The sequence below is a fragment of the Coturnix japonica genome, chromosome 1 (assembly GCF_054131305.1).
Source record: "Coturnix japonica strain WE chromosome 1, WE-NBRP24, whole genome shotgun sequence".
Lineage (NCBI taxonomy): Eukaryota > Metazoa > Chordata > Aves > Galliformes > Phasianidae > Coturnix > Coturnix japonica.
Genome location: NC_140663.1, coordinates 59,284,002 through 59,310,512, shown reverse-complemented (window position 1 = coordinate 59,310,512; position 26,511 = coordinate 59,284,002). Strand labels below are relative to the sequence as shown.

At 37.8% G+C, this 26,511-nt stretch overlaps 1 long non-coding RNA gene across 1 annotated transcript; it reads right to left on the bottom strand.

Moving 5' to 3' along the window:
* Window positions 1–6,158: 6,158 nt before the first annotated feature.
* Window positions 6,159–25,497, bottom strand: LOC107316289 (uncharacterized). Its single transcript, XR_014936513.1, has 3 exons — window positions 25,435–25,497; window positions 10,046–10,143; window positions 6,159–6,440 (listed from the first exon to the last, which is right to left on the bottom strand). It is a non-coding gene; the product is annotated as an uncharacterized LOC107316289 (long non-coding RNA).
* Between the last annotated feature and the right edge of the window lie 1,014 nt (window positions 25,498–26,511).

The following is a 26,511-nucleotide window of genomic DNA, read 5'->3' as shown; positions in this document are numbered from 1 at the left end:
CCGGAACATGTCCGGGTGACTTTTGAAGATCTTCAAGGAGAAAGACTTAGCCGTTTCTCTTAGCAGCCTGTGCCAGTGCTTCATCTCCTGTACAATAAAGAGGTACTTCCTGATGTTCAGATGGAACCTCTTGTTCATGTTCATTGTCTCCTGTTCTAGCACTAATCACCACTGAAAAGAAGCTGGTTCCACATCCTTTGTATCCTCCATTCATATGTCTGAAGACACTGCTGAAAACCCCTTTGAGCCTCCTCTGCTCCAGGTTAAACAGTCCTGGCACTCTCAGTCTCTTCTAAGAAATGAGGTGTTCCAGTTCCTTGAACACCCTTATGGCCCTATGCCGAACTCTTTTCAGGGTGTCTAGGTATCTCTTTTATTGGGAATCCCAGCATTAGACATAGAGATCCGGGGGCAGAATCACCAATGTTAAATAGAGCAAGAGCGTCACCTCTTTTGATTTACTGACATTTCAACCAAGAACACTGTAAACTTTCTTAGTGACAATGGTACATTTTTGACTGATGTTCATCTTAGTGCCTACCAGGACACTCAGGTCCTCTTCTGCAAAGCTTCTTTCCAGCTAGGTGGCCCCCAGCATATACTGTCTCCTGGAGTTATTACTCCCCAAGTAGAAGACTTTCCACTTCTTCTTGCAGAACTTAATGAGATTCCTGTCAGACCGCCTCTCCAGCCCCTACAGGATCCTTTGGATTGCAACATCAGCCACTTCCTCCAGTTTGTCACCTGTGATTGGAATGCACTCTACCCCAGCATCCAGACCACTAACGAAGATTTTAAACAAGATGGTACTCAAATTCTACATAAGCACTGAAGACAGGCTGGATGCTTTAAGATTATACACAATTCAGTACAAAATATGTTTCTTACCAGCTGTCCCACACAAATGAATTATACATGTAATTCATCCATTCTGTACACTGCTTTCATTACTACCACATATTACAAAATGTAATACTAAAGATAAGCAACCATCAACAGCAGCTTCATTGCTTTCAATACATTTGTGATTCTGTGATTTACTTTCTACTCCTCTATGAACCAACAACAATATCTGGATTAATCTTTAATTATTTGCTGTAGCAAATCCTTATCATTAGTCTGACTTCTAGCATAAACTCATATAACCAGAGACTAGCATAAGAATACTGAAATGCATTTTATTTATCTGCATGGAAACTGTCACATTTAAATATTTTTTTTCAGGACAGTCATAAATCTCTCATAGCTGAATGCTTGAGTCTAGCCTTCTCTTTGAACTTTATCTTGCCTTTACAAAAATGTATTGTCTATGATTTTATTATTATTATTTTAAGTTTAGTTGCTTGATTGAATTTTCATATGGTCTGTGTTAGAGATGCCTGGGACTTGTCAAATTTTCCTACATTGAAAGCAAAGACACGATATCTACAAATATATGTAAATATATGAATAAGTTCTGGAAATATCATTCACTCATTATCCTGGTCCTAAATACAGAGAAGTCAGAAGTAGTTTTTACCCACCCATTTTGGAATTAAACTTCTTTAACTTAAACCTTCTAATTGAAATTTGCCTGAGGCATGAAGTTCAGCATGTGTAAAATATTAGTTTTTAAGGCATCATTCAGACCACACACTACCTAAGGGGCAAAGAATGATGCTGAAACCAAGGAAAAACTATACCAAATATACAAGATCTTATGTAACACCACATAATTCTTACTTTTTTATTTTAGATTAGGAACTTCCAAAGGAAAAGAGATCTCCACTATTCTGAAAAAATTAGTAGTATGAAATAAATTATCAAGCAATATTTTTTGCATTCAAAGAAAGGTAATGATTCTGTTCTGGATTCAGGTTTTAACCGATTTAAATGCAAAGAGGCAAAGGAAAAGCTACATGGAATTGCATTTACAGTGTCTGGAGGCTTGTATGTATTAGTCTTAATACATACATGCATAAATGGAACATATGCAGATGTTCTCTCTCAGGGGCCTACAATGACAAGAGTTGACTCAAACACCAATGAGAAGTCCATGAAAATAACATTTATTTATATATATATGCATATATATAAGCGCACACACACACACACACACACACACACATATATATTAATTGCTCTTTTTTAGACCTTAAATAATGTAATTTGTGTTTCAAATGGATTTTAGAGCACAAAGTCCTGATCCAGTGTACATGGTCAAGAACGCAAAGAGATCCTGTGATTGTTTCCTTCTTCTAGAAAAGAAAGGAAATACAAGAAAATTTCCTCCAGACTGATGAGAACTGGGAATGGACACAGAGATAATCTATTATTGTAACACCCCTTAAGCACAGAATACTTGGGCAGTGAATATCACTTTTTAACAGACTCACAAAAAAACAGGTTTAACCTCACCGTGCTCATTTATGTTTTAGCTCTAACCATTTGTTACATGTCCTGTGAATCAAAGCCCATGAGCTTTTTCCGTTACTGTAAAAAAGGATCTAGTTTCTCAATAGAAGTGTATAAAATTCCATGGTTTAGTTCCTACTGACAACATGCAATCATAATAATCTACTTTAATGGGAATATACTCAGCCCGTATAATACCACTGACAGCTTTGGACCTGTGGGAATGGTGCTCTAATGAAATGAACATGAAACTCTCAGTTTCGCCTTGTGCTATCACAGTCAGCAGGGAGGGAGCAGCTCAGACTCAGGGGAACCCCGCACTTGAAAATGTCAACAGTCATAACCAGTTCTGCCCCAAGGCAGGGATTAGCAAACACAGTGCTTTCAAGAATGTCTTTTTTTTTTTTTTTTTTTTTTTCCTTCCATCAATAGAGGTGAACTGTTCTATTAAATTTAAGAAAAAATTTAGAACATGTTCCATAACTGTGGTGAAATGCTTATTGTCTATAGCCTGATGATACAGGGGGAAAAAACATGTCTAGAGTATACTGGGTGCTGAAAAAGTGAGCGCAGGAATTCAAGAATTTAACTCATGATGCTGTGGTACTGTTAAAAAAATATATGCAAGAGAAGACACATGGTGATATAATACTATTTATTGTATATTGCACCAATTGCAAGGGCCTGGGAAGCCAGCCAGATACATGGGATAGTTTTCCTCTAATCTGTGTATTCAATGTATTTTCTCCCTTGAAATCTCTACAATTTCTATGGGGAGGTTACATTTTCACTTTCTCTTCTGCTGCCATAACCAAACATCCTTGTGCCAGATATCATTGCTGGCCACAACAGGATCATGAGCTTTCATAGAGTTTATAATGTGAATGCATACTATCCTTAATAGAAAAATAAGAAATGAGGAAAACATCCAACCCTACCACTGAGACTGGAGAAACCTAATTACAAACAGCCTCAATCACTATAAACCTTATTTTGCCTTAGATTCTAAAATTAACACAAGTAATTAGTGTTAGTCTGAGACAGCTTGCTCTGGGAAACTGGTATAAATTTTGCTAACGTACTAAAATAAATGCCTGTTTATCTATTCTGACTTAAAGGAGGCGGGAATATAGAAGGGCTCTAGAAAACAGGCTGAAATATCTGGTGGAAGGAGCCCTACTAGTAGACAAGCCTAAGGAGTTGGTGGAATGCATGTGAAATTATTGTTAATGTATGGATTAATATTCTCGTGACTCTGCCCAGTAGGAGTACAATTCTATACCTTCTGATCTCACGCTACCCACTCAAGGTACTTTGAGGGCCAGTAGTGTTCTCTTCTGACATACTTGAAGCACATCCATGAGCGGTGTCCCTCGGGGATCAGTCTGGGACTGGTGCTCTTCAACATCTTCATCAATGACATAGAAGATGGCACTGAGTGCACCCTCAGCATATTTGCAGATGATACCAAGCGGAGTGGTGCCGTTTATACACTGGAAGGAAGATAAGCCATCCAGAGGGACCTGGACAGGCTGGAGAAGTGGGCTCCTGCTAACCTAATGAGGTTCAGTAAGGCCAAGTGTAGGGTGCTGCACTTGGGTTGGGGCAACCCTGGGTATTTATACAAACTGCAGGAAGATCTCCTTGAGAGCAGCCCTGGGGAGAGGTATGTGGGGGTCCTGGTGGACAAGAAGCCGGATATGAGTCGGCAGTGTGTGCTTGCAGTCCAGAAGGCCAACTCTGTTCTGGATTGCACTAAAAAAGGGGTGGCCAGCAGGGAGAGGGAGGAGATTGTCCCCCTCTATTCAGCACTTGTGAGGCCCCATCTGCAGTACTGCATCCAGGCCTGGGGCCTCCAATACAGGAAGGACATGGAGCTCTTGGAGCAGGTCCAGAGAAGGGCCACTAAGATGATTAGAGGGCTGGAGTACCTCTCCTATGAATAAAGATTGAGGGAACTGGGCTTATTTAGATTAGAGAAGGCTCTGGGGAGACCTCACTGTGGCCTTCCAGTACTTGAAGGGAGAGTTTAGATAAGGAGGAGGAATGCCTGTTTATGAGGGTGGACAGTGTTAGCACAAGGGGAAATGGTTTTAAACTAAGAAAAGGGAAGTTTTAGGTTAGAAATTAGGAGAAAGTTTTTCACTCAGAGGGTGGTGGCACACTGGAACAGGTTGCCCAGGGAGGTCATGGATGCCCCATCCCTGAAGGCATTCAAGGCCTTGCTGGATGTGGCTCTAGACAGCCTGGTCTGGTGGTTGGCGGCCCTGCATATGGCAGGGGGATTGAAACTAAATGATCATCGTGGTCCTTTTCAACCCAGGACATTCTATGATTCTGTGATATGCCATTGTTGCTTTGAATACCTTCCATAAGGTGTGGAGCCTTAAAGGCATCACGTAGGAAACAGCTGCAGTACAAAAAGGGAATGAGTTTCCACTGGAAAAAAAAAAGTGCTATTATTGAATATAGTCATTACTTCACCTCTCGGCATGCAAACACATTAAATACAGGAAGGTGCTTCTATCACATCTAGTGCTGCTAGACATACCAACATATTTACAGTCTTCACTGGACTCAGTCTTTGTTGCTCTCATTTCAGTTTAAAAATTAACGTGGACCTTCCATGGAAGAAATAAGCAGCCTCATATGTTTATTTTTCGAATATCTCTGAGTATGCTTAATACTGACAACAGCAAGATTGATACTACTGTGGTCTGCAATAAAGAAAATGGGAAGATCAGAATAGTTTTGAATGGAACAGATCATTGCAATGGTGGCAATCACATTGTGTATGTAAGACAACAACTCAGGACAGCCTTCATAAACTCATCTGTGTGAATAATCAGAAAAAAATACTAAATACTAGAAGGGCGTACCCTTCAGGTTTTCTGAATCATCTCAAAGGATTATTGTTCCTACTCGATTACAATTACTCCATCCTTAGAAAGAGATGTTGTTTCCAGTCCTTTTTGATAAGGAATACTTCAAAATGTTATGGTTATTGTAAACTGACATGAAGAGCAAGCAAAACATTGTGAGAAGTGTCAAAGTCAATTTTTCTTCAAGAGGCACTAGCACACAAGTAAGGAATCCTTATGGTTTTATTTTCATTCTTTTCTTTAGGGCATGTTATTTATGTCTTTTCCATGGCTATATGCTGCTTTGTCTCTAAGCCAAGAAATAAATAATGCTTACACACACGTAAAAGGGTCAATGAATTTTAAGGAGGAGAAGAAAAACTTATGAGATCAAATCCTCAGATTAGAACTGGATCCCCTTCTAAATGATACCGTGGCAAATCAAAAAGAGAAATATGTTATAAAAGAAATTCCAAGACAATGTTTTATGGTGGATGTTATGCAAGAAAAGCTTGAAATAAAGGGTGAAAAATATGAATTCCATATAATTCAGTACGAGGAAGGGTCAAAATCAGTTGCCCCTCTGACAGAGAAGACACCATCTCTATTGGAATTAAAGCATATTCTAAGCCTTGACTTCTGCTGAAGCTGAGGCAGGATCAGGGAGATGGGATACTGCCTCTGGTGTGAGGCAGCTGCTCTGGGCTCCCAAATCCCTCTGAGGTCTCAGTCCAGGAATACAAGCAGTTGTACTTTCCACAGTGGGAGGATCATGTCGTACTGGTCAGCACCAGCTCCTCTTCTGGTCTTAGCATTTTTGAGGTGGTTTTTTTTTTTGTTTTTTTTTTTCTTTCCTTCTTTTTTTTTTTTTTCTGTAAAGGAAAGTAGAATATTGTCTCCTAGGTAACTCATAAGTGTCTTAAGAAACATAAGAATGGTCATACAGCCTCAAAGGCTCTGCCTAGCCCAGACAAGAGTGTGTAGTAGATGCCTAGTTCACAGTTAAGCCAGGGGAAGCACACAGTAGAAGTCCCCCAGATTGTCCTCAAGGTCCTTTGGAAGTCAACATTTGGCTCAAGGCATTTCAGTCAGCTTCATCTTTCAAAAATTACAGGCCACTGGAAAAGGCAGAAGTGTGTAATTTCCTTTGTACAGAAGGTCTTAACAAGAACAACTTTGGGGATACTGAAAAAAAATTTTCCACAAATAACGATGATTAGCTTGCATTAAGAGAAAACAAAGTAAACAAGCAAAAACAACAAAAAACAACTGAAAGTCACACTAGTCTTCCCTAACCTTTTCAACTATCAAGAAATCAGATTAAATGAGCCACTGTTGCTCCTCTGTCATTAAAATCTGAGAATTTTGCATATTTGTCCACCTTCTCAACATAAAATGTGTAGAAGGGCTAAAACTTTAGGAATATATTTTATGAAGAGTCAAAAAATAGCTTTCATTTCTTTACATATATGTAGGCTATTCCAAAAGTAACACTTCCATGGAAACTACAACAGACACAAAGAGCACAACAGTGCTACTTCATACAGCAAATTCTGAACTATAAAACACTATTTTTCAACATAATTACCACTACTAGTTGCACATTTACACAAGAGATAAACAAGAACTGGCATGCAGCACTAGTAAAAATCTTCATGGCCATCTGGAACGGGGCTTATTGTTCACATCACCATTACCACTGCTGAAATGCAGCAACCACTGCCTCACTGTGTTCACATCCACTGTTTGATCTCCATAAATACTCAACAAGCATTGATGACTCTCAATGGGTGCCATTTTTTCCCCACATGGAGTAATTAAATGACACACCTTTATTTCATATGCACACCATTCTATCAGACTGCCCCTCTGCTGCTATCCGTTGCATGGCAACAAAATGTAATTTGCTGGAATTTTGATGGGAAAGTGCAACCTCCGCTGCCATACCACCAACATCTGCCTCTGATGTCATGGGCCAACATAATAAAATAAAAGGCATCACTTTCAGAACAGCACTCAAATGACAGTAACTTATTTCAGTCTTTCTTGCAACTTATCATTTGTAAGTAAAGAGCAAAGAAGATACTAGAAGAAACAGAATTCACTTTTAATCCATAGTAGGAAAATGCCTATTTGTTCTGCTAGACAAGCTGGCATAGACTAGGAAGAGCAGTATATGAGGCAAGCCTAAGAAAATGGTTATTTATTCTCATTCAACCTCGGTACAAATTTCCCAGTGAAGCCAAAGTTTTGAAATGCTTGACCAGATCTCTATGAACCTTATTATCAAGGTTGAAGTTACCATGAATTACTGTTGTACTCATTAGTGGAAGTTCTTAGAGACATTAAGTCATCTACTGGCTGACCTTCTTGAGTAGCAGATTGACATTATCCAAGTTTCAAAAAACTGTAATATCAGCAGCTAAACACAGCATATCACTGCATAAAGGCTACTGAGTCAAATCAACGAATATTATGTCTCAAACTCCAAATTCTGAGACCAGTGATGATACATTCCCATCTATTAAAATAAATTATGCCAGGTTAAATGTCACAGAGATACCAGATGCTATGATACAACTTCAATCACATTTTAAAAGATAGTTCAACATCGAGCACAGGCAGATGGCCAAAGAGAGCTCTGGACTAGGGACTTCGTAGCATTTGAAACATCAATGAGTAGTTCACATTTATATCAGAGAAAAATGGCAGTATAAGAAAGAATAAGAATGCTACGGGTAAAATTTCAGCCACCAGACACCAGAACTTCAACTCTGAATAAATGTTTTCAGTAAAATCTCCCCCAAGGTCTTCTGGAACTTCAAGACATGTGATTATGACAATACATCTTAATGGAAAAGAAGTTTACATAAATGTTTGAGGTTTGGGGCCAGATTCATTTGAAAGAAAGTGATACAGCATTGGAACAATTGGTTACTTTTCTTCCAGATCCACTAAAGTTCAGGCAGTAGTTGGAGAAGGTCATGTCTAAATTATGTTTCCACCTTCACATTGTAAATTCTAACTGTACCAAAGAAAACAGCACTGCTCTTCAGTAAGGCATCTTAACAGAGTCTGTCAATAAATGATTACAAAGGTTTCCTAGTGTCTTTCCTTTCCTCCTTATTTCCTCAGAATACCTGCTATAACTTTGGCTTTGGCTTTTATAAACTGCAGCTTTACTCTTTCATAGTTCCCTGGCATTCCAACTATCAGGTGAATTTTTCTAAACATGTACAGGCATTGCTTCAGTATGTTTTGTTCTTCATCTGTGTTGGACATGAAATTTTACAGTTTGGTGTTAAGCATTATGGAGAGGCTGGAAGGAAAGGTTGTTCTCTTTGTGCTTGGCCCGGAGGCTTGGCAGTAATGCTGCAAAATGACTTTATCCCCAAACCAGATGTTCAAGTTGTTTTAATAATATCTTATGTTTCCTTCACAAAATAAAACAAAAACTCACTGTATCAGAATGTTCCAGTATTGTAACAATATGATTTTTGCTGTCTGTGTTTTGCCCACCAGATGGTAGCACTGAAATGAAATCAGATTTCTAATCAAAATACTTATCAATCTCCCATAGGTTAGACAAAATTGCTCCTTTGCAGTTTTTGTATGAGCTAACTACAAGCAATTCCTTTGATCACCTCTGTTGTACCAGTTTCTGTATTATCTGACAGCAAGCATAATCCAAATATAAGCAAAGTGATCTAAGACATCATCCAAGGCTTAGAAGTGTTGTTTTCATGAAGTTTTGACCCTAAACAAGGCAAAACTTGGTCATTCCAGCTGAATTTCCTTTTGAGGTTTTGGATTTCTTCCAAACCTAAGCTCACACTCTAGCTGTAAAAGGTTCATATATGCCTTCTTTGTGAACCCGCTGAGTTTACTCATACCTTGTGGTCAGAACTGAGGCAAAGGGAAAGTAGGTAGAAAGAATGAATGACCCAGGCCTGTAGGCCCTCCACATGTATAACTTCCATTAACTTCACTCAGGGAGCCATCCATGAAGCATATTTTAATCATTTTTCCCCTTTGGCAGGAAGGATAGTGTCACTGAACAAGGTCTCAGAGTTCAATTCCTGTCTCCGATGCAGACTTCCCCTGTAGTTTTGGCAAGGTCATCTGGGAATACAAATCCAGGTCACATGGAAATGAAGCTTTTAGTGACACAGGGATGGGATTTCATCTTAATCTGGTTCCACTGCAGCTCTTGATATTCTGTGTTAACTCATTTTACCTTGTCCTTTTTTGTCATACTCATTTAGACTGTAAACTCTTTGAGTCAGATTCTGTGCAGTATCTAGGACTAACAGAAGGTGATCTCAAGTGGGGCTTCTAGGTCTTCCTGTCATGCATCTGACAGACAGTAACAAGCAAGAAGCATGTACACTTGATCCGAATGGAAACAGATAAAGAACACAGGTCCACAGGATTTTGTTTGGCAAAATCACAACAGTGCTCCATCATTAAACATTTGAATGTTCAATAAAAATTCAATATCTTCTCATGGTTCTGCTTGCTAACAGAGAAGAGCAACACTTCTGGTCCAACAGAATGCTACACTCACTGATGTCTTGGGCTTTTTTTACTAAACATTTTATTTCAGTTGACTTGTAACACCAAGGTACAAAAGGACAAATGGTCTGAGACAATAAATTAGAAAAATGTAAATACATTAATATAAGTTTGTGGAGCATCTCTTGGATTCACTGTCATGGGAACTGAAGAAAGGTAACAGTAGGTGAAAACAAACCTGAAAACTGTGCAATTTCATGTCTACTTGTACCAACCTCCAGGTCTCCCTGCGACATTATATGCCATCAGCTTTTGCATGTTTCCCACTAGATCCAAGCTGTTTCTAAACTGACAGGGCCCCAAGTTTTGTCATCTGTACAAACAAAACAGAATTACTTTTCAGTATGAAAGGCAATGGTTTCAGCACATTCAGATACAACTTCATTGTCAGTTTAGTTCTCTCTCATCTTGCACCAAGATTTCTACTGGCACATCTAATTCCATGGACCCCCATTATTCCATGTCCCAGAGCAGCTTCTGCTGCTCTGTGCATTTTGCATTCAGATTTGGAATTGTTATTCTAGCAGCTTTTATTATTATTATTATTATTATTATTATTATTTATTTAGTCGACAGGAATTCGACCGTGCTTTAAGCAACTGGATGCTCTCTTGTAAAGAGAGGAAACAATTCACTTTTTGGATGCATCCATGCTACTAAACTAAACATGCAAAGGAAAGTTCTTTGGCCCAAAGACTGGACACATGGCAGGCTACCTCAAACCCTCTCACATCCCTTACCTGCTAAACCATAGTGAATGTACCCAAACTGCCCTTGGCATGAGTTAACTAACAAACGATTCTTGGGAACTGTCAAGTAGAGTGCTATTAAGCCTGGGTTAGAATGCTGCCAGCATCCATGCTAATGATTTGATAAAGAAAAGTGACCTTCAGTTCTCAGAAACAATGATGAATTTATTCTGGTTTCAGTATATGCTCGACCCTGTCCTGTTAGCTATGCATAGTTGACAGTATGTGCAGAGATGTTCTAGTTTCTGTGTGCTAACAACTTCAAAGACAGGTATGGCTATGAAAACAACCAGAGGCAGTATCATCAGCACTGTCAGAGATAGAAATATCCCACAGTACAGAAGAAAAAAAGGATAGTGACTCATTTTCATGCTTACATGAGCCTGCCTTATACTCCAAAACATTCCTTCTTACATTTGTTGTATTTTACTGAGCTTCTTATTCTTTTCCCATCCCCATATGTTTTCTGTATGCCCTGCCACTTCCTCTGTGATCCTTTTTCTTTCCTTCACACTTACTCAAAGCTATTATTATTTCTGAATCAACTTTGACAAAAATTTATCAAATCATTACTTTTCTTTCCCATGCTGTCTCCCTACTTTAAATTCTTCTCTCTTACATATTTTTATTCATTCCTCACAACTACAAAAAGCTCTTGCTTGATTTTCTCTTACCCCTTTGAGGTTGTTTTCTTCCTCTAGCCTTTCATCTTGATAGTATATTGTTTAAAATTTAGAATAATCCCTGGACTTCTTCCTCATCTTATGGCTACTTGTTGCCTTCTCTTGACATACTTTTCCTGCACCCACTCTTCAAAATTTGGGATACTGCAAAAAACATTCTTGTTTCATAACCAGAGCTCCACTACATTGTCTGGTGTGTCTGTTCCCTTTGACTCTTATCTCAGACTTACCTCTAGCCATTCTATAATGGTGTGAACAAGTTGTTCACAGCCAAGGGAAGCCAAAGACTACTTCCATCAGTGTCAGTGGATTTTACTGCAGTAAAATCATAACAATGGTTGTATTCAGTAGTTGCTTGCCAATAAGCAGGTTGGAAGGTCTGGCAAATCTTGGAATTTCTGGTGATGTTTTTGTGACAGCCTGGCACATTCACAACCTGATGCTGACCTTCAAGAAGCTCAAGCAGCAATTTGTTCATCCTTCTCTGAGGTTGGGTCTGTTGTCAGATGTTTCAGTATGACCTCACTATTAAAAAGGCACTTTTCATTATCATCCATTCCACAGATTATGTCAGTTTACTGCCTTCCTAGTATCCCGATTATTCATGTGGCTGCTTTTTAAAATAAACTAGAGTCAGTTAAACACTTACACCTGTGCTGTGCATCAGTAAGAAAAGGAAGGATAATGCAGGAGGACCTGAGGTGTCACCAGTGCTGGTAGTTTGTTTGCAACAGCCTGGAGTTCAGTACAGACCAAGTAGATAAGCATTTATACAGCCTGTAGGCTCATTTTGTAGCCACAAACCTAGATACCAAGGTAGCTGTTTCCAACCTTTCAGTTGGACTAGATGATCTTATAGGTTCTTTCCAACCTTGTGATTCTATGATTATGATTCTATGAACTAGTTCAGGTATATTTGTAGCACACTTCAACCATTTAGGCGGTTGCATTATAAGATTTGAGAGAAATATGTAGGATGTTTAGCCCCCCAGACTTTCCTAGACAACAGCAAGATTATTATAAGTGTTTCAGGCATTGGTCAACAGCACCTTGTAGAGATTATGAGCAAAATGGATGCTCACAGGAAGTCCCAGGAGGTTCCATATTAACTGGGCACAATTATAAGCTCAAATAGGACTAATACGCTTTAGCATGTACAGGAAAACAGGATATTGTGGTGGTCTTTTCTGATATTAAAATGTACAACATTGGCAGGAAAAAAAGAATAAACATTCTTACAAAATGTTGCTATTGCTATTTCATATGTGGCTTGTCAAATTTCAACTGAAACTTCTGTTTTCGAGCATATTCTTTCTCTCCATACAGCATTAATTTTATTCAGATAAAAGTGTGCTTGTTATTCCACAACTTACAAAGCACTCTGCACTGTAAGAAAGTTGCATAGTTAGAAGTATTTTGTTGTTGTCTTTTGTTACTCTAACACTTCCATAGTTGAAAATGTTTTGGAAGTCACGAATGAAAAATTAAAAAAAAAATAGAAAAGGAGATTTGGGGAGTTAATAATCCCTAGGTGTTAGCCTTTACATTATCATAGAATCATTGAATTATATTCAACAGCAAGACAAAGTAGGAAGAAAAAAAGGGGGAACAATAACCAAAAACAAAAGGCAGATGTTAAAAACTGAAGACTTTTCCTGAAAGTTCTTGTTTTGGAAAAAATCCATATTTTTATTGCTTTGCACCAAATATCTTTTCAGTCAGCTCTAGATTAAACATTTTGAGTTGAACTTTTGCTTCATTAGCTGTTCAGCAGTTTCAGGGCAAATCAACAAGACACAGACAAGTCTTAGTACACTTCCCAAATATTCCTTTGTGGGCGACAGAGCTCATTATTATTATTACTTCATAGCATTTAAGGCCATCTCTCCATTTTTAGAGCACCTCACAGATGTAATTTGATTTTCCTTGTTATTTAGGCAGGTTTTTTTTTGTTTTTTTGGTTTTTTTTTCCTTGAAAACATGTGATAGAAAATTGTAGAATATTTTTTTGCCAGATCTCCAATAATGCTTCCTTTCTGTAGGGTATTCTTAGTCTATTTATTTATAATTTTTTTTTTCCCCTATTATTTATTTATTTAAAGAATACTGACAAACACACTCAGTTTTCATTTCTGGCTAAATTCTTTAAAGAAAAGTATTTTCAACTAGACTGTTTACAGAATTTAAACATTGAAGTCACTAGTGTCTAGAGAGTCTTGGTTAGATGATCACCTCCAGGGGTATCTGGTCAACAACTCTATGTCCAGGTGCAGGCTAGTCACGAGTGGTGACCCCAGGGTCTTTTTTGTCTTGGGACAAATGCTCTTCAATATCATTATCAATGTCATAGACAGTGGCACTGAGTACCCTCAGCAAGTTTGTTAGGATAGCAAGCTGAGTGGTGCAGTTGATATAACAGAAGGAAGGGATGTAATCCAGAGGGACCTTGACAGGCTTGAAGAGAGAGTCCACATACACATAATAATGCTCATCAAGACCAAAGGCAAGATGTTTCAGTTGAGTTGAGGCAGTTCCAGGTACGTGTAAAGACTGGGAAAAGAAAACACCAAGAGAAGCCCTGTGGAGAAGGACTTGGGGATCTGCTGGACGAAAAGTTAACAGGAGCCAGCAGTGTGCACTTGTAGCCTGGAGGGCCAACGCTAACCTGAGAACCCCCCCAGAAAAGGGGTGGCCACTAGAGAATGGCAGGCCATTGCCTTCTTCTACACTGCCCTTCTAAGGCCTTATCTGAGGTACTACATCCAGCACAAGAAGGATGTGGAACTGTTAGAGTGGGTTCAAAGGAGGGCCGCAAAGATGAGCAGAGGGCTGGAGTATCTCTCTTACAAAGAAAGGCTGAGGGAGTTAGGCTTGTTCAGCCTGGTGAAGGCTTCAGGGAGACCTATTATGGCCTTCCCATACCTGAAGAGAATTTATAAACAGGAAGGGGACAGACTTCTTAAAATAAAATCATAGAATCATAAGGGTTGGGGAAGACCTCCAAGATGGTGGGGGGGCAGCCCTGCCCATGGCAGGGTGTTGGAAATGGATGGGCTTTAATGTCCATTTTAATCTAAGACATTCTTTTATTCTATGATGATTCTATAACTTCTTCATAATTCTTGTAAATTAACAGAATTATAGAGGCAATATTAAAAAAAAACAACTTCTGGGTAAATAGTGCTTAATGGACCGCAATACACTAATTTTGTTAGTCTCAGTCAGTTGTTATATTCACTTTTTTGCACTTGTTCTACATTATGATTAAAATCTTTGCCAAATAAAGTTTCTGAGGAACTTAGGAATCTGGAGACTGTGCAAACCCAGGATCAAGTGAAGTGTCTTCCTTGTCAGAGCCTATGATCTTAGTTTGCTGGCTGTTCTTAAGGATATTTCCTAGACAAGGATGGGGGTGGAGGAAGAAAAAACCCTATATCCTGCTTTCCTCACTCTTTTACTCACCACCTCCGTACTGCAAAATCATGCAGTTCTTCAATACTTGTTAACTTCCCAAGAAGAGAACATGGGGAAGATGAAGGGGTTGTCATACAGTGGCTCAGCCCTTGCCCTCAGTTACTTTACATCACTCACAATTAATATGGCACCTGGAGCACAGCATCCAAGTACTCTCAGAAAAAATAAACAAACATGGATCCATCTTTCTTTTGTTAGACACATAAAAAATGAAAAAAACAAACAAACAAACAAAAAAACCAATACAATCTTATGTCTTTCCTGTCCACCTTTCCATTACAAACACAATATGTTCATGATCTATTCACAGTTGTTTACAGGTTTTCTGGGACTATAACTAACCTGTGGCATACCCCAGTTCCCAATATGCATGACAGTGTTTCTTTATGCCTGCAAGAAAGACTTTCCTCAAGCTCAGTGTTACTCTTTTGGCAAGGGTATGGAGTTGCTGAGTCCCATCCTGCTGTTTTCTTTGCTCAAGACTAGAAACCTTTCTTGGCTCCCTACCCAGTCAGCCAGCCACTTATTCTCTCAACAGTAATAATCACATCCAAATTAGATTTGCTGTTAAACAACATCTCATTTCATTCAGAAACAGGAAAAATGAAAACATATATAGGAAGGCCTTTATTCTTATTCACAGCAACAGGATGCAGGGTTACAATGGGTCATAGGAGCATATGGTGTAAAAAGAGAATATTTGTTGAGAATCTCTGCTGTTGAGATCAGACCCTAAAAACTGAATCTTCTCCACACAGGGCTGAACATTTCTACTGGCAGTGACTATTTGTTTCAATACACACAAAAATTTTACTTTGTGATAACCACGAGAACTTATTTATTTTGGGTTCAAGCACTGATCTTCTCCTTCCTTCCCCCCATAAAGTAAAGATTTCAAAAAAGCAACTCTTTCGACAATTGTAACATAGACTATTACTTAGATCATTGTTTCACATTACTTCTCTCCTCCTCTAATTTTAGGAGATCCTAATCCTTTCTTTCTATACTCTACCATTTTTCTATCAAACTGAAAAATACTCCACAGAAAAGTTGATGAGAGAACTGGGGTTAGTTTTTGCTGTAAACATTTCTTTGACTATTGTGCAACTAACTAAAATTAAGCACAAGGAGACCATAGACATTCTCTATGATATTCCTCTCTAATTTACTTGCCTAAGCATCTGCTGTCAAAATCAAAACAGAAAACAAGAGAACGCCCCCATGTGAATGATTCAGGTCACCTCTACTCCAAAAGAATATGTCACAATAATACAAACAAACAAAAAAAAACACACACACAAAAAAGGAAAAAGATGATAACGAAAAGGATGAACAGTAAATTAACCTAGAAAACTCTTTGGTCTTGAAAAACATACAAATGAGAGATGAAAGCACAGGACTTCTGAAAGTCATCCTTGTCATTGAACACTGCTAGGTGTCAAGGTGGTCCTTATCCTATCCTATCATTCAAAAAGTTGTTATCCCTCATACTTATAAGCTCCCTTTAAGTAGGATGGCCACTATCAGGTCTCCTGGGAGCCTTCTGTTCCCCAGGCTGAACAAGCCCACCTGATCATCTTCTTTTACCTTATCAGCTCCCAAAGAGATCAATATACTTAATTTCCTAGAATGGAATTGTCATTGTTCTGCTAAAAATCTCAATCCATAGGTAACAAATCAAGATAAATCACTTCTTAACTGAGATAAGACAATTCTCCCATTGCTGACTGAAGTCTGAGACCTGTGTTACTGTAATACACAGCAATATAGATATATAACCTGTTTTAGCACTTATATTAAAAACAATCCAGCCTTTTCTCAAAGTTTATTGTCCCATTTAAGACACTGTTTTCACTTATAGTTGTTATCGATATTACTACCTCGCTGATAATGGCAAATTACTATATATATCTTTCTGAATCCATCATGACCTGAAATTACTTTTCTTGCTCATGTCTGCAAGGGAAAAACCTACCTCTTCAATAACTATTTAAATTATTTAAAAGTAGAAATTACATTCTGAATTTTCTTGCTTTATTATTTTATTTATTTACTGGAATGTTCAAGTAGGATTTAGTTCGATACTAGAGATTCTCAGCAAGCATCAATATATACATTTGCAGAAAGAATAAAAGTTCAGTGTTCTGCATCAGATTATAGATACACTTTAAAGAACAAGAAAAAGCTATCTCAACATTAAAAATACTAATTGATAATGCAGAAATTAGTGATATGAGCATAATTATTTGTTAAAACATAATAGTTCAGCTTGAAGGGACCTACAGATATCATGAAGTCTAACTGCACAATCACTTCAGGGCTAAAAAAAAGTTGAAGGATATTGTCCAAATATTCCTGGAATACTGACATGCATAGGGAAATCAACCAACTCTCTAGAACGTCTATTTCAGCTTTTGACTACTCTCACGGTAAAGCAAATTTTCCTAATGTCTAGCCTTAATCACCCCTGATGCAGCCTTGAGCCATTCCCATGCACCTGAACTTCTGTTACTGGGGAGAAAAGCCTGGAACCCCCTGCTTCACTTCCCCTCCTCATGAAGTTGTAGAGAACAATGTCATCACCTCTTAGAATGGTCTTCTCTGGACTGGATGACTCAGATATTCTCAGCCTCTCCTCACAGAACATGCCTTCCAGCCCTCCCCTTAATGCATTCAAGTGCTCTAAGGCCATTTTATATCATGGAGCCCAGAACAGCACAAATATTCAAGGTGAGGCTGCACCACTGCTAAATGTAGTGTAGTATAGAATAATTTCTTATGACAGGATGACTATGAGTTTAATGTATTCCAAAATGCAGTTTGCCCTCTTGGCTGTCAGGGCTTACTGTTGGTTCCTCTTGACACAAGGCTCAAGACGCAACCCCAGATCTACACTGCTGCATTTAAAAGGGATGCAGAGTATCAGAGGAACTGCTAAGAAGTTAAAACTTAGTCACAGGAATACTTAAGATTACATGACACTAGTAGACCTCTGCCAGGCAGCACCAGTAATACTGGGGCAACAACATGTAGATTAGACACTGAAGGAGCCCAATTGTTATTACTTAGAAGCTTGGATAGGATTCAAAACTGAAAAGTGAGCATCTCAGCTGTTACTATGAAGGAAACATTATTAGTTATACGACTTATTTGAGGGGCTGCTGAAAGACTGTTTGATCTAGGAAGACAATATTCTTTTATGGTATTGGGAAGCGTAATGAAAGTAGAGCTGGTACTTCTTGGGCATCAGACAGAGGATATGGGTTGGGTCACTGGATTTACTAACTAAATTATGTCTCCTTATCCTCCAGATGTTTTCGAATTTTGGAGAATTCAGATTTAAAAAAAAAAAAAAAAAAAAAAAGTCAACCAAACCCAACAAGTGCCACAGATGATTCAAGCAATTATCAAAGCACAAGTCGATATTTACAGAAAAGAGGTAAAAATCCCCAAACTCCCCATACCCACAAGCAAATTGGATTGGATGCCTTTTGGATCTCTGTTAAAAAATGATCACCTTTGTTCCTCCATTGTTTATCAAGACTGTGACACCCTGTACTCTAAAGCTCAAGAGATTCCTAACAACTCTAAAAGCAGAAGCACTGACAGGCATTCATACTTAATATTTCTATGGCTTTCCATTTCTAATGGTTGCATTGTTTGTTTGTTGTTGGTTTGTTTGTTTTTTTACATTTGTACTCAAGAAACAAATATCCAGTGTCTCCTGGTATTCTCTCTTCTGAGTGAATTAACCATCACGAGTGCTTATAAAAAAGGCACTGTTCAGATTATAGGTCTACTCCTTTAGCAGAAGTCCCACTGCCTTGAAATATTCTCAGACACATTACCTTAATAATTGAACATTCTTGCAGTAAGTTTCCTGCTTTATTTGTTATTCTTGATGTAGAAATTATTTGGCTAACCACAGTTAACCATCTTCAGTTCAAGGAACCCATTACATTCTGGCACTGAAACTTTTGTTCTTCCTCCCCTAAGTCTCTAACATCATCTTTGTACAGTGAGATGTATGATATGTTTTGCAATAATGCTTCATGTGAATAAATTTGTTAAAGCCTCCAGAATATATTCTCATAACCAAACTATTTCTGCTAACCCATGCAAATATTCAAAAACAGTTGGCTGAATAAAAAAAAACTAGAAATTTATGGAGTGTTGAACATGATCGGTTATTAACTCATCTGGAATCCAACATGCCTGTGCGGGTGGAGGAGTTTACAATACATATTTGTAAATAGTTGCCTGGTAAAATGTGACATGAAACAATTTAAAGCTTTTAAATGAAGCTTCTTCATTTAAGAAAATCTATTTGATTTAGGCTAATTAAGAATCAAATTTAGACAGAAGTGAGCGAGGTCTTCTTATTTCAGCCTCATGTCTGTTTTTCAGTATTCCATTTCCTAGAAATATATTAATGCTTAAACTTACAAAACACACTCAGGTCCTTGGAGTGAAGAAAACTGCATGTTATGAGACTTAAGGAGCAGAAAATATGATTTAAAGTTCCATTAGCACCTCTCAAACAGGGACATGTTGACACTACCTAGTGACATCCTCCTGATCTCAGCATGTTCCATTACACTTCCAACAACTTTGCAAAAACTGTGCTTAGGCAAGGATCTTCCTGAAAAGAGCCCTCATAGACCACTTCACATTTCCTCTCCTAATCATGGATATTCTAATCATGCCCTTTTCAAGCCAGGATTTCAAACTGAAGCTCTTTTTTTTTTTCCCCCTTCAATTTCATGGACAATTTCTGAGGTTAAAAAAGGCAATTTGTATAGTAGTTGCTCTCATACAGATTACTATGATAAATGGTCTCTTTTTACCTCAAGTGATTTACAAACATATTCATGAATCCACCCATAAACAAAACCAATAACCAGTAGTTGTATTTTTCAGTCTGGGTGTAGTTCTGCTGCAGTTAAATCCATGTGGAAAGGATATGCCCTTAGACTGTCTTCTTTCAGTAGTGCGGTCTCTGATCCACATAAACTCATATGAACTTGGACTCTTTGTTAAACTGAGAAAAATTAGTTTCAGCTTCCCTGTGACAGTTCCTCAAGACTGTCCTCCTGTAATCACAGCAGCATTCTCTATTGTTCCTTAGCAATAAGCACAGTGGAATACTTAAAATAAATCAGGGAAAAGGTTTACTCAGAAATAGTGATATGACTGAATTTCTGGGTGGCCTTTTTCTTGTGAAGTCTTTCCACTTGTCCAGTTACCTTACTTATGTTCTGTTGAATTCTTTTATCACAACACACAGACAATAGTACATTACTTAAATAACCATTTTTATATAGCCCAATTAGATATTTGTTCTCATTCAATTTAAGGATTTATTTTCCTGGCACACATTACACAGATTTTTATAACGCAACAATTTCTCTTCCAAATAAGCACATCACCAATCATTATTTCCAGTCAAAGATTTGGAAAGTCATGTGCATCACTGGAATTCTGCACAGAAACCTGCAAGCCAGGTGTGACCCAAAAAGAGCATATAAAACCTGCTCAGCAGTTTCTGTGCCCTCAAATAAGTGTTCAACAGTAAAACAACCGGCCAGCATGATGAGGAAAGTTGGAGACCTTCAAGAACTGATTAAACTTTCAAAGAACAAACTCACCCAGGTTCAGAAGCTCCTTTCTCCTTGAATTATTACACAACTGTGTGCTTGAAGATGTGAGAAAGTCCTAACTCCTTAGTTTCAAGGTTAGAAAAGCATGAAAGATTCAGACAGGACTATTCTCTTACAGGACTCCTCAATTACTTCACATTCCCAGCATGCCTAGGGGCTGCTAGCCTTTATTGCAATCAGCTGTGCCTATCAACCTGAGTGTTTTTTAAGGATGTGCCAACTAAAATGTTATTCACAGATGCATCCCTTTTACACAACAAGTATGCAGTGCTCTTCCTCTAATTACTGACCCATTATTATGACTATCCAAGCAATAAATGAGGTAACTGTTACTTCCTACAGACTTTTTGCCTCTTGGTTTTAGAGTAGGAATATGTCAGAAAGTAAAGACTGAAACAAGATCTAAAGCAACATGTAAGAAAACTTGAGAGCATGTGCACAATACTTGTGGCTTATGGAAACTCATGTATTATGGATACTAGTGTAAATCCTGGCTCTGCTGATACCAGTGGGTATCAGCAATGAGAAAGTCAAAAGAAAGTTATTTTTCAATGAGAAAGTCAGGTTCTCAGCCTTGGCCAGAGAATTTTATCCTTCTAATATTAATACACCTTAAAAAAATTCAGAGATGGTGAATTTAAAAATGCATTAACTGTTTGCAAGATTCAGGCCTAAGATCTAAACCATACATTAACTTCTGGACACAGTAATAAACTGGGCCAGAATCTAAAGCAAGATCCAGATCTAGCAATCACTTTCTGCAAATTCTTGAGGCTCATAAATATCTGACCATATGTGAGCAGTTACAGTGAACACATTATATACGTGACTAGCTCATAACTTTTGTACCCCTTTGTAGAAATTTAACCTCAAATATGCAGCTCATTTAAGATAAATAAGTTGCATGCTCATAAACAAAGTTGCAGTCTGAATCATTTGCAGAACTGAAGTCTTACACGCTGAAATGTAGTTATTAATGTAAGAAGAGTCATTCAGATTTTGAAGAATGTAAGAAAGACTGTATTTTCCTACATATCTGATTAATGTCTAAAATGTGCTAAAATATTTTTTTTGTCAACACGAAAAAAATTGCTGCAATTACCAATTACTTAGTCTTGATTTTAAATACTATGATTTTATGTTGTTGTTGTTGTTGTTCCATGTCACCCAAGAATATCTGCATTATTTTTTTATGTAATATGTGGAATTTAAGTGGTAGGCAAAACATTCAAAAATGAAATTCCTGTAACAATATCGCAAAACATTGTCCCAGAAAAAATATATTTATTTAGTAAAGAATAACTTCTGGGCCTTAGTTTCCCAACAAGTGCCAGGAATAATTCACTCAAATACAGAATGTTGGGGGGGGGGGGGGGGGAAGGAATGTTATTTCTAAATATTAATTTCCTACAAAGACCTGCGTTTATCTTGCTTTATCAGTCCATGTTCTTCTATTTCAGACATTCTTGAAATATGAAATATATTATGAATTTTTTAAAGGCCTCTTTTTAAAAGTTGTGCTAATAAGTCCTGATCATTCAGTACTACCTTCTAGCTCATATTTTCACAGTAGACTTTGGTCTATCTCAGCTCTGCACTGGTGGGAGGTTGCCTGGAGTACTGTGTCCAGATGTTGAGTCCTCAGTATAGGAGGGACATGAACCTGTTGGAGCATGTCCAGGGGAGGGCCACAAGAATGATCTGGAGGACTGAACACCTCCCCTACCAGGACAGACTGAGAGAGATGGGGCTGTTCAGCCTAGAGAAGAGGAGGCTGCAGGACCCTATGTGGCAGGCATTTCAGTATCTAAAAGGGGGCTATAAGAAAGAAGGGATAGACACTTTAGCAGGGTCTGTTATGACAGGACAAGGGGACATAATGGTTTTTAAGTAAAAGAGGGGAGATTTGGACTTTTTTTTTTTTAAATAATTATAAATAATCATAAGTTTTTAATAGTATATTTGGTTAAACACTGGAACAGGTTGCCCAGAGGGGAGGTGGAAGTCCTGTTCTTGGAGACATTCACGATCAGGCTGAGCAGGGCTCTGATCACTCTGATCTAGCTGTAGATGTCCCTGTTCATTGCAGGAGAACTGAACTAGGTGGACCTTTTAGAGTTACTTCCAAATCAAGCAATTCTATGGTTCTATGGTTATTTATTTAAGGCATACATTTTAGAAAAGCTCATTTCCTACCCTCTTATTCTATCATCCAAACTCATCCTTCAGAAAACTTCAACATTTTAGAGTATCTGCTGAAGATCTGACTCTTCTTTCACCAGAAAATAAATAAATAACTAAATAAATAACATCCTAATTTCTGCATTTTTGGAAGAAAATTTCCATGCTAAAAAATAGCATTACTGTACCAGGAACTTCCAACAGACACCTCTGGTTGGTATAATTTTTAAATACATATGCTGATGGAATGGAAATCTTTTTCATCTTTTTAAAACAAAATTCTTTTTAAAAAAGACTATGTCTTCTTATTTTGAAGATACATTTACTTTTAGGCAACACTAATGTCTTTTCCCAAGATGAAAAAGGGGCAATGGCCAGTGCACAACTGAATAGCACTAGGAAGGTGGAAGGTTGCTGTAGTCTTACTGGAAGATAATATAATTTTGCAAGTATTCAGGCAGCTCTGGATGAGGGAAGGTGAGAGGTAAACAAAATTCCAAACTCTCCCTTTTCCACTCATTTGTGAAATGGGTCAGTAATTCCATTTCAGTCCTGCCTATGCATAGGGACAAGCAATGACAGTGTGGCTATCCCTATTTGTCTGCAAGGCTACATTACACCTGTGTACAGTACAGATTTAACTTAGCACTACACACCACAGATAGATTAGAATCCTGTGATGTCTGGCCAATCTTCAGTGTTCTTCCTGAACCAAATTTAGAGCCATGTCTCTCATTTTATTTATTTTTTTTTTTTTCCCAGAAGACCGTATAATTATCTGTTAGCAGCTCACCATGAGCTGTGTGTTCTTTGACACAACAGGTCTGTCACCATTCTTCCAATCTCCAACTGCATACTCAGATAAATGTATGTTTCTCTTTTCCTTTACATAATTATTACAATCTTTGGAAATATATTAGAGATTTTTACATTATTTCTAATATCTTCTATTTTAGCCTATTACATAAATGAATTGTGAGATAAAACAGCTGGATAAGGCAGCACAAGTATTTTGCACAAATAATATATTGTTCCCCTCTCTAAAATCACTCCTTTAGAAAGCATTAGTTTTATGAAAATCTCAGGGATTTACCCTTTTGTTGCATTCACACTGTTAAAACAGTGTTCCCAAAACAGTGTTTGCATTGTGGTAGTTGTCTGAAGCATCTTGTCTGAATTCATGATACGGGTCTTTACAACACCTTAAGTGAAGGCAGGCTTAGACCTAGTTTTCAGTGATAGGTGGTATAATAAATACTTTCAAATATTTCCTGTGCAATTAACAATGCCTTTTTTCCCTCATATATCTGCACCTCACCATTGCAATAACCCCTGACTGTGTCCTGTATTAATTTTTTTTGATCCAACTCTGAAATGTCAAGATACTTTAATCATATAGCAACACTCTCTAATGGACAAGGCAAGTTAGACATCAAGGTTCATGCTCATGCTTTATGAGGTAGGTAGGTATACCAGTAAGCTTCAAGGGCAACACATAAAACTTACTTTGACAGGCTCCACATGAAAGCATTCTTGAGCCCTTCCTTCATAGTTTATGACAACAAGCAGATCTTGACACTTCATCCCCTCTCCAAGCAAACTTGATACCAGGAATGGAGTCAACAGTGCTGTATTTTGGACATACTGCCAGATCACAGATATTCTCTGCTTGCACTGCCTACACAGCTGGCTATAAAAAAAGTGTGCCTCTCTTTACAGCAGAAAAATCTGTGCTTATAGCTCTTCATTCTGCTTTACCTACTTCTCCCCTATGGTTTCATGACACTGATGTAGGTAACAAACATTACCCAAGATTAACTGTTTCTTTGTTCTAACATGTAAAATCAACTACACACTACATTTGAGACACTGGAACCATCACTATCTGCCATGCTGTCTAGCAACGCCCTATCTCATTTGTGTCACAACCAGCTTTTCCTTGGAGGAAACCAAAAGGCTTCGGCCAGAAGCAGTAGGTTTTATGGATTCCAAGTCAAAAAAGGAGAAATTACATATGGAAATTTTTATTTTATTTTATTTTATTTTATTTTATTTTATTTTATTTTATTTCATAATTCTCTGGAAGTAGGACCTTAAAAATGAGGCTTGCTGAGCCCTCAGCGAGCTGTCCTTGGAAAGACACAAAATAAGGAGAAATCTCTCCAGCTCTAACACTTACATACACTCTAACATGAAAACTAAAGCTAAAATAAAATAAAACACAAACAAACAGACAAAAACAAAAACAAAAACATCAACAATGAAGTAATCTTTTAATCTTTAGGCCAGATTTTCATGTTCGCTCCTTTCCTCAGCAGGTTCTATCCTCACCAGTAACACCTCTCAGATATTCTATCTACTGCCATGACCTTCATGGAGGTTCACAAATATCTTGAGAATATAGAGAAGTGTCCATAGACACTATCTAAGAGCAAGGACATTTTACAGCAATGCCTGCCATTGCTGTTTCAGAAAACTGGAAGAAATCATGTTCTCAACTTTGCTCAAGGCCTTCTCTCACAACACTACATGCTCGCTTTCTCTAAGTATTCATTCAATACTTCATCAGGCACCCTTGATGTTTCTTGTGTGGTTCACTGACGCTTTGGCCTATAACCCAAGAAATCTCATTTCTCACATTTACTCATTTCCCTCTCTGTAATTAACCTACCAGTCCTTACTTCCAAAGTGATACTACTGTTTTTCCATATGCTTTTTTTTCTCTCTCATCATAAATTTATTCAATCTTTGCCTCTCCACAATTCCGTCACCTCAATATCTGACATTTCTGCATTTCTGTTGCTACCATGCCGCTAATTTCTTCTGCTTTGCCCACAAATGTGCCCACCTTCATTACCTCCTTCAGTCCTTCATTACTATCACAAGAGCATAGGAAGCAATTCTCTGGGTTCTTTCTTCCTCCTACGGCTGCTGAAAATGAACTCCAGATGTTTTCAGAGAGACCAGATAAACAGTGAAGCAAAAAAAAAACAACACCCAGGCATGTTTTTTCTCAGACTAAACAGAGAAAGGGAGTAAAGAGAGATATTCTGGCATGTTGTAATCTTCCTATTTCTTTCTTGTTTATAAGAGGTGCAAAGAACTTTGCCTGCTTCTTCCAGTAGCCCTTACTGAGTGCTCTTTCATGAAGGTAACAACTTAGAAGGACTTTGTCCCAAATATGATTGGCATTCCAGAAAAACTTGAAGATTTTGTATTATTGACCAAAAGTGAGTGCATTAATTTGAGTCAAAATACTGTCATTTATTGAGACATTTCAGAAGTTGTAAAATCTGTTACAGTGTGTTTTACCTCCAAACCATAATATTTTTATTTACAAGCATTTTATCTAAAGACTTATTTTGCCGATGAACCAAAACTGATTTTTAGAAACGCACTTCAGGAATAGAATAACTGAGCTTCTTTGCATTTCAAAAGTAAAGAGAAGAAACCAGTGCCTCTCAGTTTTTCCTTCAATCTGAAAAATAACATGAAATAATTCCATGTAATTACTGACATAATCTTATAAAGTTCTATTTGATTAAAATTTTTACTACACATTGAAGTATGTTGTCATGTTTGAAATTTCTAAGCAGGGTTTTATAGTTAGAGCCTTGATCAGCATTTGAGATAGACTTTGAAACTTTGAAAAGTCAGGAAGATAAACACAGACCATTACCTCAACAGTAGCCAGTGAAACTGACAAAACATGGGTGATAAAGCCCTTCTTTTAAATCATGCAGGTCCCTGTGTCTTGACCTTATTACATATTCTTGTGCTGATGCTGATGCCTGCAATGTGCCACAGGCACTGACACTTGAAGACAAATTACATTCTACATCATGTCAAGGGAGAATGCACACAAAGAGATGTGAGAACATGAACTTAAATGGTTTACGAAACAGTGAACTTACCTGGATTGTAGCCTTAGGGT